Below are 26,871 nucleotides of genomic sequence, written 5' to 3' on the forward strand. Positions count from 1 at the left end.
ACGAATCGAGCATGAAGACGATAGCCATTACATGTATCTGCCCAACCAGTGTCTTCTAAGACGGGTGTCATGAGTCTTCTAGGCTCGTCTTTGGCTCTTTATTGGCTATGTTTATCCTGGATGTATAAGCTCTTCATCTCGTAGTATACGAAGGTGCCACCCAACATAGCCATAGCTACCTCAGAGATGCAAGTAGTTGTCAATAAGGTCTCCAAAGGGGGTCCAAGTGCTCGAGAAGTTCTATTCCTACCTCAAAAACATACGAACTGCTTGCTTGGTATATCGTCATATTCCTCAGAAACAAGTACCATTGAACTGCCCATATCTAGGATAGATATAGTGTAAAATTATCTCGCCTTACACATAGGATTCCCTCCAAAAAGTCGTGTATTCCTCATGAATTTTAAAAGCTAAGAAATTCCAACATTCATTGGTGAACTAGGAGGCATTTACTTTAAAATTCAGAGTATACAAATAGATTATCCCCAAGTCAATGGACCACTTAGTCCCTCTCCTGCCATTGCAAGCAACCTCCACAATTTACCAACATACCACTTCCCAAAATTTGTCCTTGCAAATTTTCCTAGTAAACATATCAAGGCCCATAGCATGGTGGTCCAAACCATTGCTGAAGCCTCTTTTCTAATTGAACTTCATTTAACTCACACATTTCCATTTGTGTCATTTAAGGGTAAAACATTCACCTTCCAAAGGGGATTTAAAGTTTAATGCGTTGGTATATATCTTGCACTAGTACTAGCAATATTGTTGCCTACAATCATGATAAATGAATACTCCTAAAGTTATATGTTCCTAGTGTTTGGATTTTTGCCCTTGATGGATATGAGTCATAATAGGCAATGTGCTCCCTACACCACACTTTTAATAGGCAAGGAAGACAAGTCCTAAATGCTCCAATGGGGTCTATAGTCAGCACAATGAAGTACAAAGCAATATAGATATTGTCATCCATCTCATTTAATATAGATGAGGTGGTCCAAGGGATACCTTGGGACCCTTGGCAGTTTGAATTAATATAAATTATCTAATACATGGTAGCATAAAATGCAACTACAACTATGCAACCTAGGTAAAGACGCTAGGCTAACAATTATCGAAGTATTGTAGTGCACATAGGCTAACAAATAGGACATCTCCCAAGCTCCAAGTAATGGCCCAAATCATGCCTAGGGAAATAGGAAATCTTAGTGAAGTAGGCATCAAACCATCATTCAAAGCACTCAATGACCCCCAAGGAGTTGTTACCAGGATCCTTGAGGTAATGTGTGTGTGTGTGTGTGTGTGTGTGTGTGTGTGTGTGTGTGTGTGTGTGTGTGTTTGTGCTTAGTAGAATAGTATCTTCTTCCTCACATCAACCACCAAGTCCATAAGCTCTAATACCATGTTAAAAGGAGAATCTATGCAATGATTCACACAAGTATGGGAGAAAGGAGACACCTTGGTGGCTATACAAATGTACATTCTCTCTCTATTCTAAAAAGATAACACCATAAGTCCATATGGACTACTCATGATGACTCAAGTCTCATGAGGGTTCCCTATACTATCTAACCCTATGACCCATATACACACATATGTATATCATATGACCATACCAATGACCATTATTCAATACAAGATGCATTTCCTTTGATAATTCAATTGCATTCAGCCAATCAATGAGTGATGCCTTTTTGGCATTATTGTTGGTGACACAATATATGTTACCAAGCTTCATCACTTTCTTTTTTTAAAAAGCATCAATAAATTCATATTCTTGGGTTATAAGTACAAGAGCATCACTCCATGTCCTCCTACCTAGATGTGAATCTGGTTTTAGATCTTGGATTATATTGAGAAGGCTCAACCCCCTAAAGAACTTTAGCAATAACCACCTTTTATGAGATCACTTATAACCTCCTCCTCCTCAATAACCCCTTTTATGAGATCACATGTAGCCTTCTCCTCCTCAATCTTCAATCTAAAGAAAACACCTTACTTTCCTTTCCCACTTCACATACTATGACTTGCAAAAGAAGGAGATGTTGGATACATAAACATTAGAAGCTCCTAAAAAGTGCTTCATTACACTTGCTTTGGCATTTCAACTAAGAATTTCAAGTCACTTACTCTGGCCTTCACTTCTCCCTCTCCAAGCTTGCACCTTATATTTCAATTACCCAGGGACAATCAAATGCCTTTGTATTACTTTTTCTCAACTCATTCGATACTCTCGATCCATTAAAAAATAAGGCAAGATGTCTATAAGAAGTCCCCAAAGCTTAGCAAAATCATTAAATTAGATCCAACTTATCCTCATCTAGCTTCTACTCTATAGACTTGGGAGAAGAAAACAAAGTTAGCTACCAGAAGTTACATTAGTAATTAGTGATTGGAGGGTAGCATAACCCCTTGTGTGTTTCATAAAACCATTGTGTCTAATTTTTGTGGGATTAAAAGTGAATAGATGTACCCCCCTCAAATCAAGACACCTCTTGGTGTGGTTGGTTTGGGTTTACATTATAATCAGGTGTCGGAGGCACCAGGCTTCAAGGTGGCAACCAACCCCTAAACTACCACCTTCGTGTCATGCTCAGATGGTGGGATGGCCGATAATGAATCTAGCTAACTTGGAACCTTAACTATGGGAAACAACTCTTAGTGTCCCATTTGTTTGTCTTTCAATGTCCCATTAGGACTCTTTTATGGCCATGTATCTATGAAAAGGAAATGGCCATAAGAGTCTCATTATATGCCTTATTTATTACACCTTATTTTCATTATACTCTGTGTTTTATAACCTTGAGCCATTACTAATGTTTTCTTAGCACTTCCTAGTTCATATTAAGGGATGAAGATATTATTCTGATTGTTGGTTCATGGCATATGACATAATTTGGGAAGGATAGAGGAGATGTTTGGAGTCATGGGTTTAGTTTATACCTATACCTATATTTTGTTTGCTTGAGATTGAGGCCCTTCCAAAATGAATAATTTTTACAAGGGTGTCCTACATGTACAATCATTTATTGCTAGTAGATATAGCAATTTTTAATTGCTAACTTTTTGAAACTTCCTACTTATTGATGCCCTTGGATTATTTATTAGTTGGTCTCTACTTTGGGAAACTTTGCAGGTTCATCCAAGGTGAGCACACATGGAATCAATTCATATTGATCTTTAGGACATTATTTTCTATGATTAGGAAAAACTTAGTCTATTGGGCCTTGGGAATTTTATTACATGAATATATGGTCATTGGGTTAGATTAGCCCGTGGTCTATTTGCACATTCAGAAGTCTATGATCAGGGGTTATAGGTAGAAATCTTGACTTTTATTATCTATCTCTAACCAAGGTTACAATGTGGCCATTGTGATTTTATGTCATGAGGACTTGTATGGTAACAAGTACTTGTATGCAAGTACTACTCCATTACTTCCTTAGACTTGAGACTCATTATATATATTTTTAAAACTTGAGGTTAACACTGATTATTCTTGAATGCTAACCTTTAATTGTAGAATTTGAGAATGCCAATAAAACTCTCTCTCTCCATCTCTCTCCCTCTCTCCCCCCCCCTTTCTCGCTCTCTCTCTCTCTCTCTCTCTCTCACACACACACACACATGGGAAATTTTCTTAATATTTCATAAGGGTGAGGGGAGGGGGGTTTGTTGTACTCATCATTGTGAGAAGGTCTGAAATAGGAACAAGTGTGTATGTGTGTGTGTGTGTGTGTGTGTGTGTGTGTGTGTGTGTGTGTGTTTTTAAAAAATAGAAACCTATAAACAACACAGCACACAATGCTTAGATAAAGGTGGAAAAAACTTTTATTAACATTCACATAGGGATTCTCATGAGTACAACTAGTAAAAAAAGTGTCGAATCCATTCGGTAGTCTAGGCTTTGAGGTCAAGGTCCACTTACCTGGTAGGTGAGATGTAATTGGGATGTTTGCTTAAATAGGGGAGGTGTACTAAGAAAACATGGGGTATGAACATAAGGGTCATCAACCTCACCTAAGCTATGAGGCTACAAGCCTAGCATGGGTGGGGATTAATGAAGTAAGCAAGGGTTTGCTAGAGGAGCAAAAGTCTGGCATCCAAATATTGGTGCAATAAGAGCTTGTAGAGGCCCATGATAGGCAATTGGAGCCCTAGAGAAGAGATAACAGAATGCATCTAGAAGTCTCCTAGAAGTAAAGGCATTAATTTGAATCTCTATATAGAAGAGCTAATATTAGACATCAACACTCTAGAATTCCAAAGAGTGTAGAAAATGTGTGTGTGTGTGTGTGTGTGTGTGTGTGTGAGAGAGAGAGAGAGAGAGAGAGAGAGAGAGCACACATGCTTGCATGTGTGTGCGCATGCATGCACGTGTGTGTTTGTTTTGTAGTACGGTTGTTACCAAGGTTATTCAAATATTTTTGAATTTTCCCTATCAAGAGCACCTAAACTTGTGTAAGTGTCGTAGGTGAGATGTAATTGGGATGTTTCCTTAAATAGGGGGAGATGTGCTAAGAAAACATGGGGTATGAACATAAGGGTCATCAACCTCACCTAAGCTATGAGGCTACAAGCCTAGCATGGGTGGGGATTAATGAAGTAAGCAAGGGCTTGCTAGAGGAAGCAAAAGGCTAGCATCCAAATATTAGTGCAATAAGAGCTTGTAGAGGCCCATGATAGGCAATCAGAGCCCTAGAGAAGAGATAACAGAATGCATCTAGAAGTCTCCTAGAAGTAAAGGCATTAATTTGAATCTCTATATAGAAGAGCTAATATTAGACATCAACACTCTAGCATGGGTGGGGATTAATGAAGTAAGCAAGGGCTTGCTAGAGGAAGAAAAAGGCTAGCATCCAAATATTAGTTCAATAAGAGCTTGTAGAGGCCCATGATAGGCAATCAGAGCCCTAGAGAAGAGATAATAGAATGCATCTAGAAGTCTCCTAGAAGTAAAGGCATTAATTTGAATCTCTATATAGAAGAGCTAATATTAGACATCAACACTCTAGAATTCCAAAGAGTGTAGAAAATGTGTGTGTGTGTGTGTGTGTGTGAGAGAGAGAGAGAGAGAGAGAGAGAGTGAGAGAGCACATGCATGTGCGCATGCATGCGTGTGTGTGTTTGTTTTATAGTGCGGTTGTTACCAAGATTATTCAAATATTTTTGAATTTTCCCTATCAAGAGCGCATAAACTTGTGTAAGTGTTGTAGGTGAGATGTAATTGGGATGTTTGCTTAAATAGGGGGAGGTGTGCTAAGAAAACACGGGGTATGAACATAAGGGTCATCAACATTCTCCTAAGCTATGAGACTACTAGCCTAGCATGGGTGGGGATTAAATAAGTAAGCAAGGGCTTGCTAGAGGAAGCAAAAGCCTAGCATCCAAATATTGGTGCAATAAGAGCTTGTAGAGGCCCATGATAAGCAATCAAAGCTCTAGAGAAGAGATAACTGAATGCATCTAGAAGTCTCCTAGAAGTAAAGGCAAATTTGAATCTCTATATAGAAGAGCTAATATTAGACATCAACACTGTAGAATTCCAAATTCTAAACCTTCAAAGGAGGATTTTATACTTGTTTGATGAGCTTAAAGGAGAAAGAGACCTCCATAGGAATCTATCACTGCCACACATGCAACTATAAGAAGGTAAACAACAATTAAACTTGTGAGCTCAATTCAATAGCTTCTTTTGGAGCTTTAGCTTTTAGGCTAAGCAATCGAGACATCAAAATCTCAACTGCAATAATAATGGGTCTTTTACTTGATATTATAGTCTATATTAGGTTCAAAATAATACAAGTAAAAAAATCCATAATCTTAGTGTCAAAATGAAGTCCCAACAATCAGAAAGTGTTAGTATGACTTCAAAAACCTTATAGATAATTATAATGATGCTATATTTTTGTTTTTAATTTGTTTTAAAAGTAGTTTAAAAGAATCTCAATTTGCCTTAAATACATAAAATGACTATTTAATGATTGCCTTAAAGTGTCAATAGTCATTTAGGCCCCTTTTACATTACATAATATCGTATTACAAGGCATTGGAAAGAATTAAGGCATGTATTAGTTAATTCCTTGCAATATTGTGTAAAACAATGTAATATAATCTGGAAGGGGCCCAAATGGTTCCTTAAGAATGTGTGTGTGTGCACGCACGTGTGCACACGTGCTCATATGGGTATGTATACGTGTGCATATATGTATGCGCATGCATATGTATATGTGTGTGCATGTGTATGTGTATGCATATTTGTATTCGTATGTGTATGTGTGTGTCCTGATTTTGTCCACCCTTGCTACCTGGTTCCTGCTCTCATCATGTTGCGCTCTCGATGGCTCAACTCTGCTTGAGAGAGCCAATGCATCTAGCCAAGGCACCCATCACAACATCAATCGGTGGTGTAACATACAGAGATGTGGCCCGAGTTTGTAGTGGTTCTAGCCACTCTTCACCACTCGCAACTAGTTCTCGAATGCTTTCTCAAAGATAGTGAACCAGTCGACCAACATACCTGGTCCTCCACTGTAGTAGCTACGTGAGCTGTGGAGACGGTAAGCATGATTTTGAATTTTATTTTGAGTAAAACATCATTAAGGAAATGTGTCCCTTGATCACTACCAAGCTACTGCAAAGGGCATCCATACCTGCATATAATATTTTCAAAGATAAACCTAGCAATACTCCGAGCTGAGTTGTCTCCGGGTGCCTTAGCTTTTGCCCACTTAGTAGGATAATCAATGCTAATGGTGATATATTTATTTTGAGTAAACTTGGCTGAATTAAAAGGGCCAACAAAATCCAAACCCCAACGTTGAAAATCTTCCCACCACGACGTGGTTGGTTGCAAAGGCATAAATTGATTAGCCAATAACTATCTAGCGCGTTGACAAACATCACAATGCATACATTTGCTATTCTAGGCAGTGGCCAATGTACTATAATAAGTAGGTTAGGGGCACTTTTCCCTCATTGAGGTTTTTTCCCCTAACCACAATCCAATCCCTAACTACGGTTAGTGGATAGGATAAAGGTTTTGTCACTTAGACAAAACCCCACACTTTCTTATACTACTCACTTCTTCTATTCAAACCTTTAGTTCACTCTTGCTCTCACTCTTGCATTATGCTCCCCTTGTTCTCACATTTGGTATTAGAGCAGGTTCTTCTTGCTCATGCTCCTGCCTCCTGCCTCCATCCCACTCTAGCTCATGCCTTCCAGTAGCCATTCTGTACACATCTGTCGCATGTTGTACATCTCATGTGCATCATTTGTACCTACCAATTGTTGTACCTGCCAGTCGTCTATACGGATTTCGGACTACAGCATTGTACTGCCAGCTCCCGCATTTCGTACTATACCTTCCGTACCAGTCATATTTACTGATGTATGCATTCCACAAGTTGCATGCACCGTACAGTCCGTAGCACAATACGGATTGTTTGTTTATACATTGTAGTACATACGTGCACCGCACATACACTACCATACTTGGAGCTAGTATTATGTTCCTCATTGCAGAGTTTTCTTTTTCGGTAGGCATTCTTGCAGAGAGCCATTATTTGGCCTGCATTCTGGGAGCACATTTGGGGCTTTTGTAGCTTTTGCAGAGAATTGCAGAAAATTGGGGCCTTTAGTTGATTTGCCCCTTTTAGGTGCAATTTCTTGTAGAAATATGAGGATTTTACATTTTGGATGCAATTTGGCAGTTGAAAGATCATTTGGAATATTTGCAAGTAGTTTTGGACTTAGTGAGAGTCAAATTGCAGACATTTGCCACTTTTTGTAGATATACTTTGCAGATTTTTGAGCATTTGTAGAGCATTGTGGGGCATTTCAAGCCTGTGATAGGTTGTGATAGCAATTGTCATTGTGGGCAAATTTTTGGCAGACTTTGGTTGTGCATTTTACATCCCAGGAAAGGATTTTACTTGTCTAGTCTACTGCATTTTTTAGTTTTCTGGCAGAAATGACTCCAAGGAACCCCAATGAGGTGTTTGGAGTCCTCACATAGGAGGATAAGTTAGATGGCACCAACTATTTCTTGTGGAGTTTTATGATTCACAACATCTTGGTTGGCAGACACATCTCATACACATGGATGAGGGAGATTCCATGAATGCTCACCTCACAAAACTTTAGGATTTGAGGGAATCGTTGTTGAATATAGATGTAGTTATTTCAGATTCATAGATGATTACCACCACTCTGAATTCTCTTCTTGAGTCTTATCTCGATTTCCACACCTCGCTGAATTTGTCATTAAGGGGGGGCAGCAATCCTCTCTCTTTTCATGAGTTGGTAGGACTTTTGTTGTAGGAAGAGCAGACAAGAAGAAACATGGCAACACGGGTTGGCGAGATGCTTTCTAAGTTCAAGCCCAAAGGGAAAGGGCAGCAAAAGCAACATGCCAATCAACCCACACATTAGCATAAAGTTGATTTTAAAAAGCCCTCTTGTAAGGCTAAAGGTGATGTAGATAAGCCTAAGAGGAAAGGCATTTGTCACTACTGCAAGAAGCCAGGTCATTACATTGGTGAATGCAAGGATGTTACAACCAACTTTGTGGAAGAGCACTATGTTTTTTTGTCTTGCATTTCAAATTTTTCAATGGATGGTCTAGATACTACAACCACTCTTGAGGGTGACCCGTATTCTTTTTTGACTTGCAATTATGATCCTTCAAAGGATGCATGCTCTTTCAGTGTTAATGAGACACTGAACACTTGGTATTTTGATAGTGGTGTTTCTAAGACATCACTTCTAAGAAGAGCCTTTTTGCATCTCTTCATCCACCACCTACTAAAAAGAAGGTGAAATGTGTAAACAATTCTTCTTATTTAGTGTGTGGAGTGGGGGACATCATACTCACATCCACGAATGGCACAGATTTCAAAATTATAGATGTTCTTTATATGCCAGGTATAAAGAAGAATTTGCTTTCAGTGTCCCCTCTCAATCGAGGAGGATTTCAGGTCATATTCAATGATGCTAAGTGTGCAGTCCAAGACAAAGAGAATGACTATGCTTTGATGTTCTCTAGCACTTTGTATCAGGGTCTTTTTCAGCTTGACATTTATGAGAAGAGATTGGATCTTGCACTTTCAATGAGCACTCCCAGAATGCAGAGTTATGGCATGCCAGATATGGGCACATGAGCTATGGCAGCTTGATGACACTTCAAAACCATGCTATGGTTGATGCATTGCCTCCTTTGGAGTCACCTCCTCCTCAAGCATGTAAGGGTTGCATCCTTGGCAAGATGCATAGATTTCCTTTTAAGAAGGATGGTGCATTAAGAGCTACTTGTAAATTACAGCTCATACACAATGATGTCTGCAGTCCCATGAGGACACTTGCTTTTGGTGGTTATCTCTATATGTTACATTCATAGATGACTTCACCAATTATCCTTGGGTCTGGGCATGTGAAATTTCTATTTGGGGATCCATTTCATACAAGACAAGTGTTGCATCATTATGTCTCAATCCAAGTATGTGCAAGAGCTCTTGGATAGGTTCAACATGCATGATTGTAAGCCTATAGCCACTCCCATGGAGTCGGGCCTGAAGCTTACTATGTATGATGTAGGTGAATTTGTGAATGTCACACTTCACAGCCAGGCTGTTGGATGCCTCATCTGTTTGTGCAATACAAGGCCCGATATTCAAAATGCAGTATCTCAAGTGAGCAAGGATATGCATAGCCCAAAGACTACACATTGGTAGGCTGTAAAACATTTCTTCCATTATTTGTACGGCACAAACTCTTATGGTTTGATGTTTCCCAGGGGGGGTGACTTGCAGATGCATGCTTACAGTGATTGAGATTGGGCTGGAGACTATGATACCAGGCAGTCCACTAGTGGTAATTGTTTCTTTTTGGGAAAAGCTTGCATTTCTTGGCTGAGCAAGAAATAATCTATAGTGGGTACTTCCTCATATGAAGCTGAGTACAGGGCAGCTTTCATAGCAATAGCTGAATGTGTTTGGTTGCGTCGTTTATTTGTTGATCTTCACCTCTTATTGGAGGGTCCTTCTCCAATTCTCACCGATAGTCAGAGTGCTATAGCAGTGGCAAAGAATCTTGTGTTTCATGCTCGCACAAAGCACATTGAGGTTCATTATCATTATGTCAGAGAGAAGTTGCATGCAAGGAGATCAGTATGATCTACATGTCAACACATGACAATGTTGCAGACATCTTCACCAAAGCACTTCTACATGAGAAGTTTGAGGCATTTCATAGTGCTCTAAACTTCTCTTTTTGGTGATTGATCACAACCTTGTACACCACATTGGCATTGCAGGGGGGTGTTAGAATTATTGTTATATTCTAGGCAGTGGCCAATGTAATGTAATAAGTAGGTTAGGGGCACTTTTCCCTCATTGAGGTTTTTTCCCCTAACCACAGTCCAATCCCTAACTACAGTTAGTGGATAGGACAAGGGTTTTGTCACTTAGACAAGACCCCACACTTTCTTGTACTACTCATTCTTCTATTTAGACGCGCAGTTCACTCTTGCTCTCACTCTTGCATTCTGCTCCGCTTGTTCTCACAATTGCTATCATTGGATTTTGCCTCAATGATACTTTGATTAATCACATTGACCTCAAATCAAACGGCTAAGGAGATATGGGCATGTCTCAAGAATATTTAACAAATCACAAACTCAAAGGTTTTCTTGAAGTTGCCATTTAATAATTTGAAAATGGAGGATAGTGATACCTTGAGTGCACAGTTAGCAAAAATGCAATCTCTTGTGCAACAACTTTCCAGCTTGAAGTGTCCCCTAGACAACGAGGACAAAATAGCTATCCTCATGAAAAGTATGGAAGGAGTCACTCGCTTTGAGCATACTCTAGATAAAATTTGGGCTTGCCATGACTACCTTTGATTGGTCTTTATCCGTTGGGCATTAAAAGGCATTTGCATCTTGGTTTTGTAAGATGTCTTTTGGAGCACAATGTAGGAACAAGAATGGAGAAGAGTTGTGAACACAAGAGAACAATAAGTGAACACCAACTGAAATGTTCAACCAAATGACGTAAATGTACTTAGTATATATAGTCCAAGTACTAGAGCATACAAGAACTCTAAAATAGACAAAGCCCTAGTCTATCCTATACCACCATATCATTGTATATATCTCTATAAATCCCCCCTCAATGATATGGTTGAAATGCTCTGGAATGATCTCATAAGTACCTACAATACCTAAAGTACCATGGTTGCACAAATTCATCCACATGTGGATATAGCAACCTATGGGAGGATAAAAGAAAACGTTATCATTTTATAACCCCCCTTGATGTTTTTTGAATGTCTCGTATCTCCAAGCCATGTCGATGTCATGTGAAGAGAGGCGCTGATGGGCTTTTAGTGAAGATATATGCCACATTGTTTTTAGTGGAACAATATGTGATCACGATCAATGAAGCCATATGTGATTTTCTATGTGTTTCATGCAAGCATGAAATATAGGATTGTTTCCAATAGCAATGCCACTCTAGCTGTCACACAAAAGATCGGAGTTGTGTCACCATCCTGAGCATGATGCAAGTCATGCAGAAGCTTCCTTAACCACATACATTCCATGGTGGCTGAATTTGTAGCTTTGTATTCTGCTTCACTGGAGGAGAGAGACACGTAGTCTTCTTCTTATTGAGCCATGAGATGCATGCTAAACCCAACGAGAAGCAATAGTCGAAAGTGGACCTGCAATTTATTGATGTCCCCTAACGAATCTGAGTCGATGAAGCCACTCATAGAAATGTCACCATCTAGAGCATAATACAACCCATAGGAAAGTGTACCTTGTACATATCTAAGAACCCTCTTTGTAGCATTCCAATGCATGACTGTGGTAAATGCATGAATGGCTAAGAAGCCCTATGGCACAGGCAATGTCTAGCCATGTGGAGCATAAGTAGATCAAACTGCCCACCAATTGCTTGTACAATATGCCATCAAACTTTTCAGTTATATCATGCTTACTCAACGTGATTCCCTTTTCCAATAGAGTGGCCTTAGGATTACAACTCTCCATCTTAAATTTCTACAGCAACCCCTTCGAATATTTTGTCTGTAGACTGTGACATAGAAATTTCCCTTGGGTTTGCCAAATTTCAATGCTAAGACAGTAGTGTAAGAGGCCCAGATTTGTCACGTCAAATATCTGAAAGAAGATGGACTACACTGTTGCAATTTATTACAAATTATTGTCAGTGAGAGTATGATGTCATTGACATAAAGCACAAGCATGACCAAATTTATTTTTTGTTGGAAAACATATAAATTTGGCTTTGTATGAGTGTTAACAAAGCCTTATAGCAAGAACTTATGTATCTTATGGGACCATGCACGAGGTGCTTGCTTCAGTCCATACAAGGCTTTCCTGAGCTTGCATACCTTTTGCTCATATGCTTGAACAACAAAACCCTAGGGTTGATGCACATAGACCTCCTCCTTGAGATCCCCATTGAGGAAGGAGGTCTTGGCATCCATCTGGTACACAGACCAACCATAAAACATAGCAAGAGAGATGACAAAGAAAATGGTAGTCATCTTGACCATCGGAGCAAAAGTCTTATCATAATCTATCCCCTCTTCTTGTGCATACCCCTTGGCAACTAAACGGGCTTTGTACTTCTCAATTGTACCATCTACATGATACTTTATTTTGTACATCCATTTGGTGCCAACCACATTATTGCCAATGGATGCATCAACCAAGTCCCATTTAGCATACTTGTGAATGGATCTAATCTAAGCTTCCATGGATTTTTGCCATACTAGATTGCCTTGAGCATCCTTAAAGCATCGAGGTTCAGTTTTAGATTCAATCACTTGGGTCATGAGAGCAAAATTCACCTGCTTCTTAGCATTTTGAGTACTGGCCCTTGTTCTCCCCAATATAGGCTAATCTTTAGCATCTGCAAGTGTCAACCTAGCTCATCTAGGAACTGAATTCTCAGTTGTTATGCTAGGAATAGCATTTGAGGAATAACATCCTTTGCATGACGTTGATAATGCTTCCAAATATTGGGTTGTTCCTCCCCATGAGATTGCTGCAAATCTGAAACATTCAAGGAAAAATAACCCTCAACATGTGGCAACCCTACTGGAGTTTGAGAGGTAGAGGGAACATCAACTAGAGAACCCAAATCAACATCATCCTTAAACTGAATGATGTTCAAAGGTGTACCATCATATGGAGGCAACTCCTCACTGATGGGCTCCATGCTATCATGCTCTACAAACAAAACATCCTTGCTTATGGTTACTCTCCTTGTGGTTGGATCATAAATCCTAAAGCCTTAGCTTTCAGTGTTATGCCCCACAAAGGTGCATTTAATGCTTTTATGATATAAGCTTGGATCGATTTTTAGGTGGTACCAAAGCATATGCAATAGACCCAAACACTCTATAGTGATTCAACATGGGCTTGTACCCATAAAATGCCTCAAAAGCTGTCCTATCAACCAATGCTTGTGTAGGGCAACGATTCTGAATATATGTGGCTGTAACAATTGCTTCACATCAAAATGCCTCTGACATTCTCTTAAATTTCAGCATACATCGTGTCATCTCCATGAGAGTCTTGTTCTTCTTCTCTACAATCGAATTATGCTGAGGTGTGTATGGCACTATTTTGTGATGCTTTATCCCATGCTCCTTCAAGTATCCCTCAAAAGCATGTTAAGTATAAATTGACATGTACAAGGCTCTTTTACGAGGTCAATTTTGAGGGATACTTGAAGGAGCCTTGTACATCAATAGGCTTAGAGGAGCTCATTTCTGACAATGTATTACAATCTACATAAAATGAAAAAATAGTTTCAAAGAATCAAGAGCACATGACTGAATACAAAAATACCTAGCTATAGAGTAATAGCATTACCAACATCTAATTCATTCTAGGTTTCACCGAGTAACATCTTGTTGCCCAGTTGTCTTACTTGGGATGTTACCTTGTATAAGAAAAATCAAATGTTATTTAATATTCCCAAGATGCATAAAAACCATTCACTCCATGAAGTGATATATATTCAAAATGAAAACATTCTAAGAAGTGACAAAGTACTATATCTATATGTTTATGTAAATTTGTTAAAATAGAGTTCATTGTAACATTCTAAATGATAGATTAATGTATGCATTTATATGAATATATTGGATTCCTACATAGAAGTATGACAGTGGTTGTTATTTCAATCATTGGGTTGGTCATGTAATGGTACATTGAGAATTAGTCCTATGAATGGAGTAAACTAGTCTGGTGTTTGCAGCTAGCATGATAGTTGCAACCAACACAACGATAGTAGATAGGCGTGGTGGTTTTGATTTCAACCACCAGGTCTGTCCCTTGCAAAGGATCTGTGTGTGTGTGTGTGTGTGTGTGTGTGTGTGTGTGTGTGCGTGTGTGTGTGTGTGTGTGTGTGTGTGTGTGTGTGTGTGTGTGTGTGTGTAGATAGTAGTGTGAAGCCTCGTAAGAAGTATCGTAAAAGTTTTCAGTAGTAGTTACAAGAAAGTTCTAAAGAGCCCTAAAATGAGTCCCAAAAGTATTAAAAGATAATGAGAAACTAGTTGGTGGTGTTGATAAATTTGTGAAAGTGTTAAAAAGTGTCAAAAAGTGAGAACAAGGTTTTGAGATTATTGAAAAATAGCACAAAGTGGGAATAAGTGTCCACAAAGTACAAAGTGCTAAAAACATAGCAAAAAGTGCTAAAAAGTGCTCAAACATGTTAAAAAGTGTTCAATCATACTAAAAACTTGGTGGCCACCATTTGGTTAAATTTTCATTGTTTATTTTGGTTTTACATGTTGAGTGCAACCATACTCTTGAATAAAGTTGTATGGGAGATGGGGATATGGTCTCCTTTCTAAGCTATATTATACAATCTCCTCCATGTTGGAACTTCAAGTTTGCATGGCAATACTATTGGCTCTGTCACATTGCCCAAGTTTACAAAGTAGTCGGATGGCGGTTGTTACTTTTGCATAGTCAAGAGAGTGCCACCCAGAGCATGCACATGGGTCATCACATCCCATGTGCCTACATAGTCTTCAATGTATGTTGCACCCATCACTGCCATCGTGAATAGAAGTTTCCCATGTTGCATAGATTACACATCACCTCCATTGTGATTGCACGGTCCCACAAGGCCGCCCCTACTCTGATACCATGTAGGAAAGTGCTAGTCACCACAAGATGCTACCAAGTGGCAACTAACGAGACACCGAGTGTGGGGCCCCATATGCCACCCCATAGCTGTACATGCCTTCAGATCTTTCCAAAAGGTAAGGGACTCAAATAGCTTTGGAGGGTTTATATCCAAAGGTCTTTGTATCACATTATTGATTATGGGACTAAGTCCCCAATACCAATGCCACGCATCAATTTGCGCACCCAAGAGCCTTTTAGTCCTTCCTTAATTCATATTAACCACATATGCCATGAGGGAGTTTAGGCCACATGAAGTCACCTAAGGCCTCTAATTCCATCCTGACAAAGGGCGCTCACCAAAGCTTTTAGCTCATATGGCCAAGTTATGTTCTTCCATGAGAGTACATAACCTTCTCTTGGACAACGGCATATGGTGGAAGTACAGACATATGGTGGAGATGTACTTCCACAAGGCTCTACTACTTAGTGTGCTTTCTCATGGATAGACATTTCTATTTGAATTGCAAAGTGCTCAAGAAAAATTGGGTTTTAGCTACTATCTATAAACTAATCTCTCCATTCTTTTTGTGAGGTAGCAAAACCTAATTATCTTTGGCCAATGGCAGCATACACAAATGCAATTAACATGTACACAAGTCGATCAGACAAGCATGGTTAAGTTTTGACACATGCATTTGTTCAATGCATAGATAGATTGGCACATGAACCATTTCTTCTAACAAGGTGTGATTGCTTCTTGATATGTGTAGAGATCAATCAGGTTTTTGTATTTAATCTCACCTAAGTAATCGAATGACTTGGGCTTTTGGTTGAGTGTTCAATATCCCCAATTTGTTTCATTATATATGGTATCTTAGTGAACGCCTTGATCCCCCCACTTCTAATCACAAATCCCTCCTTGAATCCTTCACCATGGCCTCCTCCGCTTCCACCTCCTCTTACCATTGCTGGAAAGTCACTGAAATAGTTCACTGCTCACAACTTCTAAATGTGGAATTGGCAAGCAACCACTCATGTGAAGAAGCATGGACTTTGGGATTTAATTTTTTGATGGACACCCGATCCCAATCCGATCGTAGTCAACTTGTAGGTTCAAGCCAAATTGCCCAAAGAGTAACATGAGTTGTTGGCTTAAGTCTAGGTACCCTTTGACAAAGTGAGGATCCTACTCTCCTAGTCTCTAAGACAACATCCTAATACAACACTAATCTACGGAGGATGCAACCTAAGTGCAAGCATAATGAAGAGAGTGCTCATGACATGTATCTCAAGTCAATTAGGTTCCAAGATAGATTAACTTGGACTCATAAAGAGAATCTTGAGATAGTGCAAAGTGCTTGATTGATATTCCTTCAAATGAACCTCCCTTTTATAGGTGAGGGTACTTACATCCATTTTGCTTGCTCACATGTGGGATATCTCCTCCATGCCATGTGGCAGCTTATCCTTTGCTCATACCTTTGCTCTGCAAGTGCTCATGGCACCACAACTCTCAACACCTCCCCTTGGTGCCATAATCCTTTGGCTACTGCAAGGTGGTCAGATGTGAGTTACAATTCCATCACCTCCCCTTAGTGCATGCATGCTACTTAAGGTGGTCAAGTGTGGCTTTTACATGTCAATACCTCCCCTGGGTGCTTTCATAGCTACTCTCAGGTGGTCAGGCTTGATTACAAAACATAGGCAAGGTTGGCAAGGTTTTTTGCTTTTCTCAATACATTCCATTGATGTCACCTTTTGGCTCATGGCTTGATGATGACTCCGCGTAGTTGACTTGTTGATTCTTCAATCTACAATCTTCTTCCTTGTGTCCGAGCTTGGTTTGTTCTTCAATCTGCAGTCACTTTGATAGTGACCCATCCTTCCGCAATGGTAGCATTTCACTGATGTTTTACTGAATAGTGCTTGTTCTTCATTATAGCTGTTGTATGTTGATGTCGATGTCGATGCCTTTAACTCTCTTTCTTTTTCGAGAAGAGAGGATACACATTCTTCAAACTTTGGATCTGGCAAATTCTTCAAAGTGGTTGTCAATGCACTATACTCTGTAGGCATGCTTTTAAGGAGAATTGCAAGTGCATCTTTCTCTCCTACTTTTGCATTTATGCCCTCTACTTGAGTCATAATGCTTTTGATTTTGTTGACAAATTGTGCCATGGATTCATTGAAGCCCATGTGCATACCATAGAATTCAATTTTAAGATGAATTTCTTGGTTTTTGGCTTTTGCACCAAACACTGTGTTCAACTCATCCCATGCATCCTTGGCATGATCTTTAGAGTCTATATGATGAATTATGTTTGGACCCAAGTGCAATCCAATGAGTGATAGTGCTGCTTCATCTTGTTCCTTCCAAGCATCATTTTGTGCAATGGGTATGTCTTCTTTTACAATCTTCCAAAGCTTTTGGTGCATCAGAAGATATCTCATTTGTGTAGACCATGTGTGAAATCCATCCCCGGTGAACTTCTCAACAGTTGGAGTGCGGATTGCCATTGCAAAGGTCTTACCAGTTTGATGATACTTTCAAATCTGGCAGTGTCTAATTGCATACAGAAAATCTGAGTTGACAGGTGCGTAGAGCTTGAAAAGAGGATCACTTTTCCTTTTTGGAGTGTGTCCAAATTCTTCCTGGATTGGAAGTTATGGCTTGTTGAAGCTTTTGTGAAGAAGAGGGGCCTTTGATGATGTGGCACATACATTCACATGCTGCTTACAAACTGTGCTTAGCAGGGGCTGTGTGCTTAGGTGGCAGTTTGGTGACCAATTACCCCAGTTTAGTTAACCACAGTTGCTTAGACTGTACCAAGGTTTAACTGACCTGAACAGTTAACTTAACCACAGTTAACATTACCACCTTATCTTGCCACGTGGCAAAATGTGGTGAACCTTAGCTTGAAAAACTTACAAGCTGCAGGGACGACGACGGCGTGCGACGGAGATCTTGGGCTTATAGCGCGCGCTCGTTGGAGAGGAGCTCAGGAGCCGTCGCTGGTTCCTTGTCTAAAGGAAGGCTACTAGTCGTGAAGCTGGAAGCCTTTGTGAAGCACTTGTAGCTCTTTTGAGTTATAGAAGCCGCTGTGTGGCAGATGGGCCAGCTTTGCTATAAGCTTGTAGCTCGGCGTTAGAGAGGTAGGCGCTGGTCTGCGTGCATGAAGGCTGAGGCTGCCTGGGCTTAGAGCCTTAAAGAGCGAGTCGATGAAGGTTCGGCTGAAGGCCTTGGAGCTGCAGACCGTGACTAAAGCTTTGATGGTCCGCTTGGAGATCCGTTGACTGGCGTAAGGAGACCCCGAGTCACTGGTTGGAGGCAGAAGCTTGAGAAAGGGCGAAGGCGTAGGCTGTCCGTTGATGTTGTAGCTCTACTGTGAGCAAGAGTCATGTCTGCTAAGGCGTGTGCTCGCTAGGCATTGCTGAGTGGAGTGCGGCTGGCTGTGCTAGAGCAGGGGCGACTTGTGGGAGTTGTTCACGTCCGAGAGCTTAATGGAGTATGCTGGGGGTCGTTGGAGAGCCACTAGGAGGTTGTTGAGCCGGTTACAAGAGTTAAAGCTACTGTCGATGATGATTCTTGGAATGACAATAGATAGGAAACTTTTCTCAAAGCTTTCAACAAACTGAACACTCAGAAACTCTCTTTTTCACAAGCTTTCTCTAAGAAGAAGAAGAAGAAGAACTCCTCACATATCTATCTCACAAAATAGATCTCTAAAAGGAACTCTCTCTCTCTCTCTCTTATATCAGGAAAGACGGAAATATCTCAAAGCAATGAACGGAATTTTCATTCAATGGATGGAATTCTCTCAATCTAAAACTAAAACTAACCTAAGAGAAAACATGTACTCCTAAGGCAAGCCTATAACTAATCTAGGAGACTAGACCTAAGCTCTGATACCATGACAAAGTGAGGATCCTACTCTCCTAGTCTCTAAGACAACATCCTAATACAACACTAATCTACGGAGGATGCAACCTAAGTGCAAGCATAATGAAGAGAGTGCTCATGACATGTATCTCAAGTTAATTAGGTTCCAAGATAGATTAACTTGGACTCATAAAGAGAATCTTGAGATAGTGCAAAGTGCTTGATTGATATTCCTTCAAATGAACCTCCCTTTTATAGGTGAGGGTACTTACATCCATTTTGCTTGCTCACATGTGGGATATCTCCTCCATGCCATGTGGCAGCTTATCCTTTGCTCATACCTTTGCTCTACAAGTGCTCATGGCACCACAACTCTCAACACCCTTTTCGTACTTTGTCTTTACTATGGAGATTGAAAACCCCTTTGTACTTTGGCTTCATTGAGAAGGCCAAATATGTCTTCATAGTTTGCCTTTTGTTGGAAGGCTGAATTTGACCTTTGCCATTCACTTTAGGTCTCATTTCCCTTATCATTTGGGGCCTCACATGTAACACATTGATCTCTTTAAGCTCATGTGGCAATAGTGGAAATGGAAAAGAGTCACATAACAACATGGTGATTGTGGTGGTAAGCAGCCTGACTGCCATTTAACTTGGACCATCTCTGGAGTGAAAATTAAACTTGTGGAAAGAGGATAATAATGTGATCTCTCCATCACAAGCATAATTTAGGCCAAAGCACTCAATAATATATCACTTGGCTACATGATTTAGTGATTAAGGGAGCTCAAGACTTTACCTCTTTCTTTTGTTGCTATGTAAAATTTAGGAAAGTACAAAGTGAATTATGCAAGTACTCAAAGCTAAAGGAGGTGAACATTGCCAAGACCAAATTAATAATAATAAAAAGGACGGAGATCTAATGTTTACTTGGCCAAATGTCTTGAGAGATGTTGCTTTGAAGTTAAGATGGCCTTTGTTCCTCCTTGAAGACCAACTTGATCATTGCCACCTAGTTCGTGGCAATGTCAAAGCTATGCTAATAACCTACACTTAAGTGCTGCTTCAAAATTCAAACTTTTGAGGGCTCCATTGAGGACCCTTGGGCTAGGTCCTCCTATATAGGTGAGGCCATCTATTTGAGATGGTGTTTCCATAATGGATGGTTTTCCTTTCTCCTTTCTCTTTGAAGCTTTGCCTCTAACTACTCGACTATGCATAGTGATGGGCATTATGGTAGGAGGTGGTGCAGCTATGCTCCCTACATTAGCATCCATATCAATGTCATCCTTTTGGGACACCAATTTTTAGGCAACTTGGATAGAGGATTAAGCTCAGCTACTAGATGTGCTTCTCCAACTTTCCCTATAGGTCTTTTTGCAAAAATTTTGTCGACTCTATCAATGAGGTTGTATTAATCCAAAGATTGGCATTTGATGGTTATTCATATGAGCAAACCAATGATTCCAAGGATGTTGCCCGAGCTCTTAATTCTACGGTCTGACTTTTCAAACCATATACCACCTAGACGTTTGAAAAGATTCATCGACCATCTGATAAAAGGTAACGCATCATTTTCTTTTCATTAGATGGTGGATGGATCTTTTGAAACCTCTAGACTTTTCAAACCGTGCACCATCTAACATACAAGGTCGTGCACTAAAGTCACTATGCTCAAAGATCAAGGACCTTTTGAAGTGAAAGGTGTAACTAGAACCTGCCAAGCAACCATAGATGGAAAGAGAAGTGTGGTCCACTTTGTTGGTGCCTCCCCTCAAGCCATCCATTTTTTTGTTCTCATTGTTATTGTTCTCTCTCTCTCTCTCTCTCTCTCTCTCTCTCTCTCTCTCTCTTGTAACATTCCCATGAAATAAATTAGTTTTCTAGGCATTGTTATTGTTCTATGACATTCTCTCTCTCTCTCTCTCTCTCTCTCTCTCTCTCTCTCGCTCGCTCTCTCGTTTTTGTTGTCATTGTTATTGTTCTATGACATTCTCTCTCTCTCTCTCTCTCTCTCTCTCTCTAATTGTTCTTGTCATTTTTATTGTTCTATGACTGTGTGTGTGTGTGTGTGTGTGTGTGTTACTCTCTACACATCCCATAGAAAGAAATTATTAGTCTTTCTTGTCAATTTTATTAGACTATGGTATTCTCTTAGTCTCTTCCCATCTCTTTGCCCTCTCTTCCAAACACACCATTATATTATGTTTCACCTTCACATTTAAGGATTGGCATCAAGCTTGTCCATACACTCAAATAAACCAATCAAAAAGAAAATTTCCCCTTGATATTGAAACTTGAGATAACTTATAATGAAGCAACCTTCACACATGAATGCTTGTGAAATAGAGTAGAAAATGAAATTTAGAGAACTTGCAATTATTTGAGATATTAGATTATGGAGTCTTGCATAGATTAGCAAGACGCACCAAACACTTTTCTTGAATTACATTGTGATTTTGCATTATCATTCACACATAGTCACAGGTAAGTTTGCTTAGGAGATAGCATACCTCTGTCATTGAGAGCATAGGCTAATGGATGACAAGTGCTCATTTTGATGGAGACCCATCCCTCTTAAAAACACAAAGTAGGCAAGTAGATATGGTTGCATCAGAGAAGAAATGTGGGTTGATTTTGTCGATAGTATTTAGGCAACGGTTAGCTCAATTTTCATGGCGATTGACATAGGATTGACCTATGTAGTTTGCATGTGCTGGCTAGAGTGGCCATATTTATCGGTCAGCTCTTCTAGCACTGTGATGAGTTGACCTTTATGAGAAGTTGAGTTTGTGGGAGGTTTCAAGGCCTAGATGCTGTTTGAGGTGTTTGGTCCATGGGAATCTAGATTGTGTGGCCCAAACCCTTCACGAGGCATAAGGAAATATACATATGGCTAATAAGATAAGGCAATTGTTTGAAGGAATAATGCCTCAATCAGGCACTAGGGCACATGGATGAAGGAAAGACTAATTCCACAAGCATGGGGTGCTTGGAATGTTTAAGGTATGTAATAATAGCTGTGGAGCCTCTCTCATAATCCCATTGGCCTTTTTGGGGAGTGAGAGAGGCAACATGGCTAGGAGGGAGAGGAGTGGGACCCCCCTTTACTTGGAGCAATTTTTGGGCCACGTATGTGGCCAATAAAAGTATGACTTTTAGCTTGTTGCCCAATCCCAAATCTCAGAAGATGAGCGGAAAGAGCCTGAAATTTTGGGTAATTTTTCTTGTGAAACCACCTCAATCTAAGTTATGAATCAAAAGTTATGACCCTTTGAAGTTTTGTAAATGTATATGAGAAAGGGGGACCAAAAAAAAAGCCACGTCGTGCCACAAGACATTTTGGCTCCCAAAATGCCACATGGCATTTTTTTTAATATTTTGGAGGCCCTTTTTCATATAGACTAACAAAACTTCAGAGAGTCATAACTTTTGATGCATAACTTCTCCGATTGAGGGGGTTCAAAAAGGCAATTACCTAGAATTTCAAACTCTTTCCGGTTCTATGCTCAAACTTGGGACTTGGCAAAAAATTAAAGGTCTATTTCAAGCTACAAGCTTTTCAGCGCATGTATGCAAATGATGCAAGAGCATTTATTAGAGGGGTTTATGTGTATGTGTGTGCCCATATGCTCTCTCTCTCTCTCTCTCTCTCTCTCTCTCCCGTGCCACTTTTCCTTTTTTCTATGTCTCCCTGCCCATATGCGTGCTCTCTCTCTCTCTCTCTCTCTCTCTCTCTCTCTCTCTCCCCTTAACCCCCCTTTTCACTCCTCTCTCTTCCCCCCATCTCCTCCTCTCTCTCTCTATATATATATGTGTGTATGTGTGTGTACATAGAAGAAAATGGGCATAGAAAGAGAGAGACAAGGAGAGAAAGAGGAAGGGAGGGGGGGGGAGAGAGAGAGAGAGAGAGAGAGAGAGAGAGAGAGAGGGGGGAGGGAGGGAAGGGGGGCAAGGGGATAGAGGGGAGTGGAGATGAAGAGAAAGAGTACATGTGAGAAAAGAGAGAGAGAGAGAGAGAGAGAGAGAGCACATATGGTAGGAAGGGAGAGCCATAGAGAGAGAGAGTGTGAGTGAGAGAGAGAGAGAGAGAGAGAGTAATGGAGAGAGAGCACACATGGTAGGAAGGCAAATTGGAGAGATAGAGAGGGAGGGGGTTGAAAGTGGAGAAAGGCGATATAGGGGAGTGGAGAAGAAGAGAAAGAGGACATGCGAGATGAGAGAGAGGGAAACATTCAAAGAGGGAAGAGGGAAGAGAGAGAGAGAGAGAGAGACTAAGTACGCTCGCCATTTTTGGGCATGCTCGCCAAAAGGTTATCGCTCCCTTGGATTCTTCACTATAGCTAATGAAGATGTAATTCTAGCTCCTTGAATCCATCTTGGTGCTTGTGTCCCTATGGACATGGACCCAAACATCGAAACCAAATAATCAAAGATGCTTGATGATAGCCTTCTTAATAGTGTATGTTCGATTCAGAAAATGAACACTATATTGATTGCCTCTACTTAGAACAAATGCTAAAGATTTTCTCTCAACTTGTCAAGTCCCATCTCAACGATCCCTCTATTCATTCTCTAGATTATTCGCCTCTTAAACTTGGTCTGTGTATAGTATCTCTCAAATTTGATTAGATGTGAATTCATCCCCTCTATCTAAAGGAAGAGTCTTTAGCTTCTTCTCCATCTCATTTTCCACCTTTCCCGTCCATTCCCTAAATTTGTGAAAGTTGTGAGATTTTCTGGATAGAGTATGTATCCACATGATTCAATTGAAGTCAATGATGCCCGTGAGGTACACGACTCCAATGAGTGACTTCATGGGCATCAACCCACAAATCTCTTATGAACCAACTACAATGGTTTTGTGAACCAATTCATGGCCACTATCAAGAATGAATCAAGCTTGACGTTACTTGCCTTTCATGTAAGGTTGATATACTCTATACTTATCAATGATTGGTAGGAGATGTCCACCATTCCAAATCTTTCCAAGATGTCTAGGACCAAATATTCATCACATGGACGAATTCCACATGCACAAACGTGAGGCATCTTCATTGTCCCCACACTTTTCCATGTTTTAGCTTAATGCCACTCATGAGAACATGCCATGAGGACACAATGTCTTATACATTTGAGTAAAAATAGTTTGCATTCCTTATAGAATAGATAAGCGGGGCAACCTTTACTACTACGCAACACGCTTTTCAAATACAAAATTCTTCCAACAGTCATTCATAGATGTGCGATGCCAAGCATATAGCATTAAATGGGTCAATAACACCTTAAATAGTGGTGTCTTCACAACTTCCTTAAATGCACTTCTAATTCGTGGCACTTAATTCAGATTATAGATATTCAATCTGCATGATAGAACAGTAGCTACTCGTGTGCTTGTTGGTGGCATTAGCATAGTGGTACTTCCCTATCTGCAATTGCTTGCCACTAACAAAACAATGGTAGCTATTCTTTTGCCAGTACATACAACAACAAGAGAAGTATCCCATTTGTACTTTTTCTTGTCATAGGAAAACTTGAAATTCCCTATCTATTGACGTTTTCCAACAACTAACAAACTAATATGTTTTACGAGTACTAACAAACTAATATGTTTAATGAGTACTAACAAACTAATATTTTTAATGTAGGTGTTCTTTCTTTCCTTCAAGAAGAGCCATCCGGAGGTACAAATTCACCAAAGAGCCTTTGGGAAGTTGAAGCCTTACTTTGTTCGCAAGCTTAAGGATCGGTACACTTGTTGCTGCATTACACATGTGTAGATGTCTTTTTTGAAGGATGTTGTAAACCACTTACGACAAGTCTCTTTTGGTATGCATGGAGCAGAGTGCAATTGCAGATGTGAAATTTGTGGTTCATGTTCTAAAGTTGCAATGCAGGTGTGAAAACTTTCGTAGGCATAACTATGCTTTGGGAATCTATTCTTTGCCCAAAAGCAATCTATGCCAGCTACAATGCCCTTAAGTGCTTGATGGGACAATGCTCTTCATGTGGAGCAAGAAAAATGGCATGTTTCCCAAGGGAGGAATCATTTACTACACATATAGTGTCTGTAAAGATATTTGAGGATGTCCAAGTTGGAACCACAGTTGATGGGAAAAACAAAAAAAGGAAAGTTCTTTCCTTCAAAGAGATGCAATGTAGGGAGCTTTTGGTTTAGGGACCACTCGAACAAGTTTATAAAGCATAACTTTGTCTACAAATGGCAGGCAGAGCAATTCAAGGAGTGTCTTGTTCGGTTCCCCGAAGAAGTGGTGGTATCTGTCCTGGATTTTGCAGAAAACTACACTTTCAAGGAACAAAACGAGATCCAATCCGTGCATTAGCACTCCAACCAAGTTATAATCTTTGTCCAAATTACGTATGTGCATATTGTAGGCATCATCCATAAATACTATCACTTTTATATATCCAATGATAGAATGCATGCCACTCTTTTTGTTCATCATTGCTTTATGCCCAATGCTAAATGGTTGAAAGATCAAGGCATTCAGGTCAATGAACATTGGGTGTGGTTAGATGGAGCAGCCCCACAATTCAAAGCAAAGAGGCCTTTTCTCGCCTTTTTACTTCATTGCTCAATATGGCACAGTGATAGGAATGAAAATGACACATAATATTGTTGGTTTAGGACATGGAAAGGGTGAACACGATGGTGCAGGGGCTGTTCTTAAAAGGCATCTCACTCATGAGTAGCTAAAGACAAATGGTGCAAAGCTCCAATGTGCAAAGGAAGTGGTGTTATTTCTAAGAGAGACATTGTCTGAACGGGCTGATGCCACATACCCCTCAAAGGCTCGATCCATTACCCGAGTGTTTTGGGAAATCAAGGAAGGTGATATGGACAGAAGTAGGAATTGGGATTGTAAAGTTGTGCCTTATTCGCGTGAGTTGCATTGTGTGTCGGGCTATTCTTTAACAAATGGAACAACTTTAAGGTGCATGCAATTTTCATGTTTTTGTAGTGCTGCCTACATGCAGGCAAATGGAGGAGGTGTTCCAATACATCGCACATGCCCTTTTGGGAGTATGTTACCCTACAACCCTCAGAGAATATCATTGAAGATGAGGACAAAATTAATGATCTATCATTTGAAGGACACCATGATTCCTTGAGTGATGCACTTTGTGTTGGTGATAATTTTCTATTATAAGTCCTCCTGACAATGATGAGCTTGTGGATTTCTATATTCTAAAATGCACATAGGGGAAGGAAAAGATAGACATTCCACTTAAAGATGCATGGGGGAATGTTTGTGGTCGAGGCTCATTTGTGGTTAGAGGACTTTGGTACAAGCAAACTGAAGGAAATCCATACGGGTACATGCTTTTAAGGTTGGAGCCTGAAGTCTTCATTGAGTCTCACCTTGTTAGAGCTATCAAGTTTCCAATGGAGTGAGAAGGACGAGTGAGAACATATGTATTATCTTATGAAGTGTATGAAGCTGTTTATAACAGCATTCCATTTGATATGTAGAACAAGCATCATGTAATACAATGCTATCACATAATCCGAGAAGTTAGCAGAGATCAGAAATAGGAACAAGTGTAGGCTTGCTTACTTGCTTGATAACTTCCATTAATGAAATACATTCTATTCTCTGTTTTGGTTAGTTCTTTTCATGACATTGATCTCATTTGCAAGACATAAAAAAGGGGCACTTAATGTAGAATAGGTTTACACATTTGTGATCACTAGGCATCCACATTTAGGTGCATGGAGTCAAGGTGCCTCATGCTACCCTAGTGTCAAAGAAGAGGATTAATATTGTGAGCAATGTCATTGTATGTGGTTGCT

At 40.0% G+C, this 26,871-nt stretch overlaps 1 pseudogene; it reads left to right on the plus strand.

Moving 5' to 3' along the window:
• The first annotated feature begins 18,394 nt into the window (after window positions 1-18,394).
• LOC147879888 (uncharacterized) lies at window positions 18,395-25,769 on the plus strand (annotated as a pseudogene).
• The last annotated feature ends 1,102 nt before the right edge of the window (window positions 25,770-26,871 follow it).

The sequence above is a fragment of the Dipteris shenzhenensis genome, chromosome 33 (assembly GCF_047967505.1).
Source record: "Dipteris shenzhenensis isolate YYH24624 ecotype China chromosome 33, Dip_SZ_1.0, whole genome shotgun sequence".
Taxonomy (NCBI): Eukaryota; Viridiplantae; Streptophyta; class Polypodiopsida; order Gleicheniales; family Dipteridaceae; genus Dipteris; species Dipteris shenzhenensis.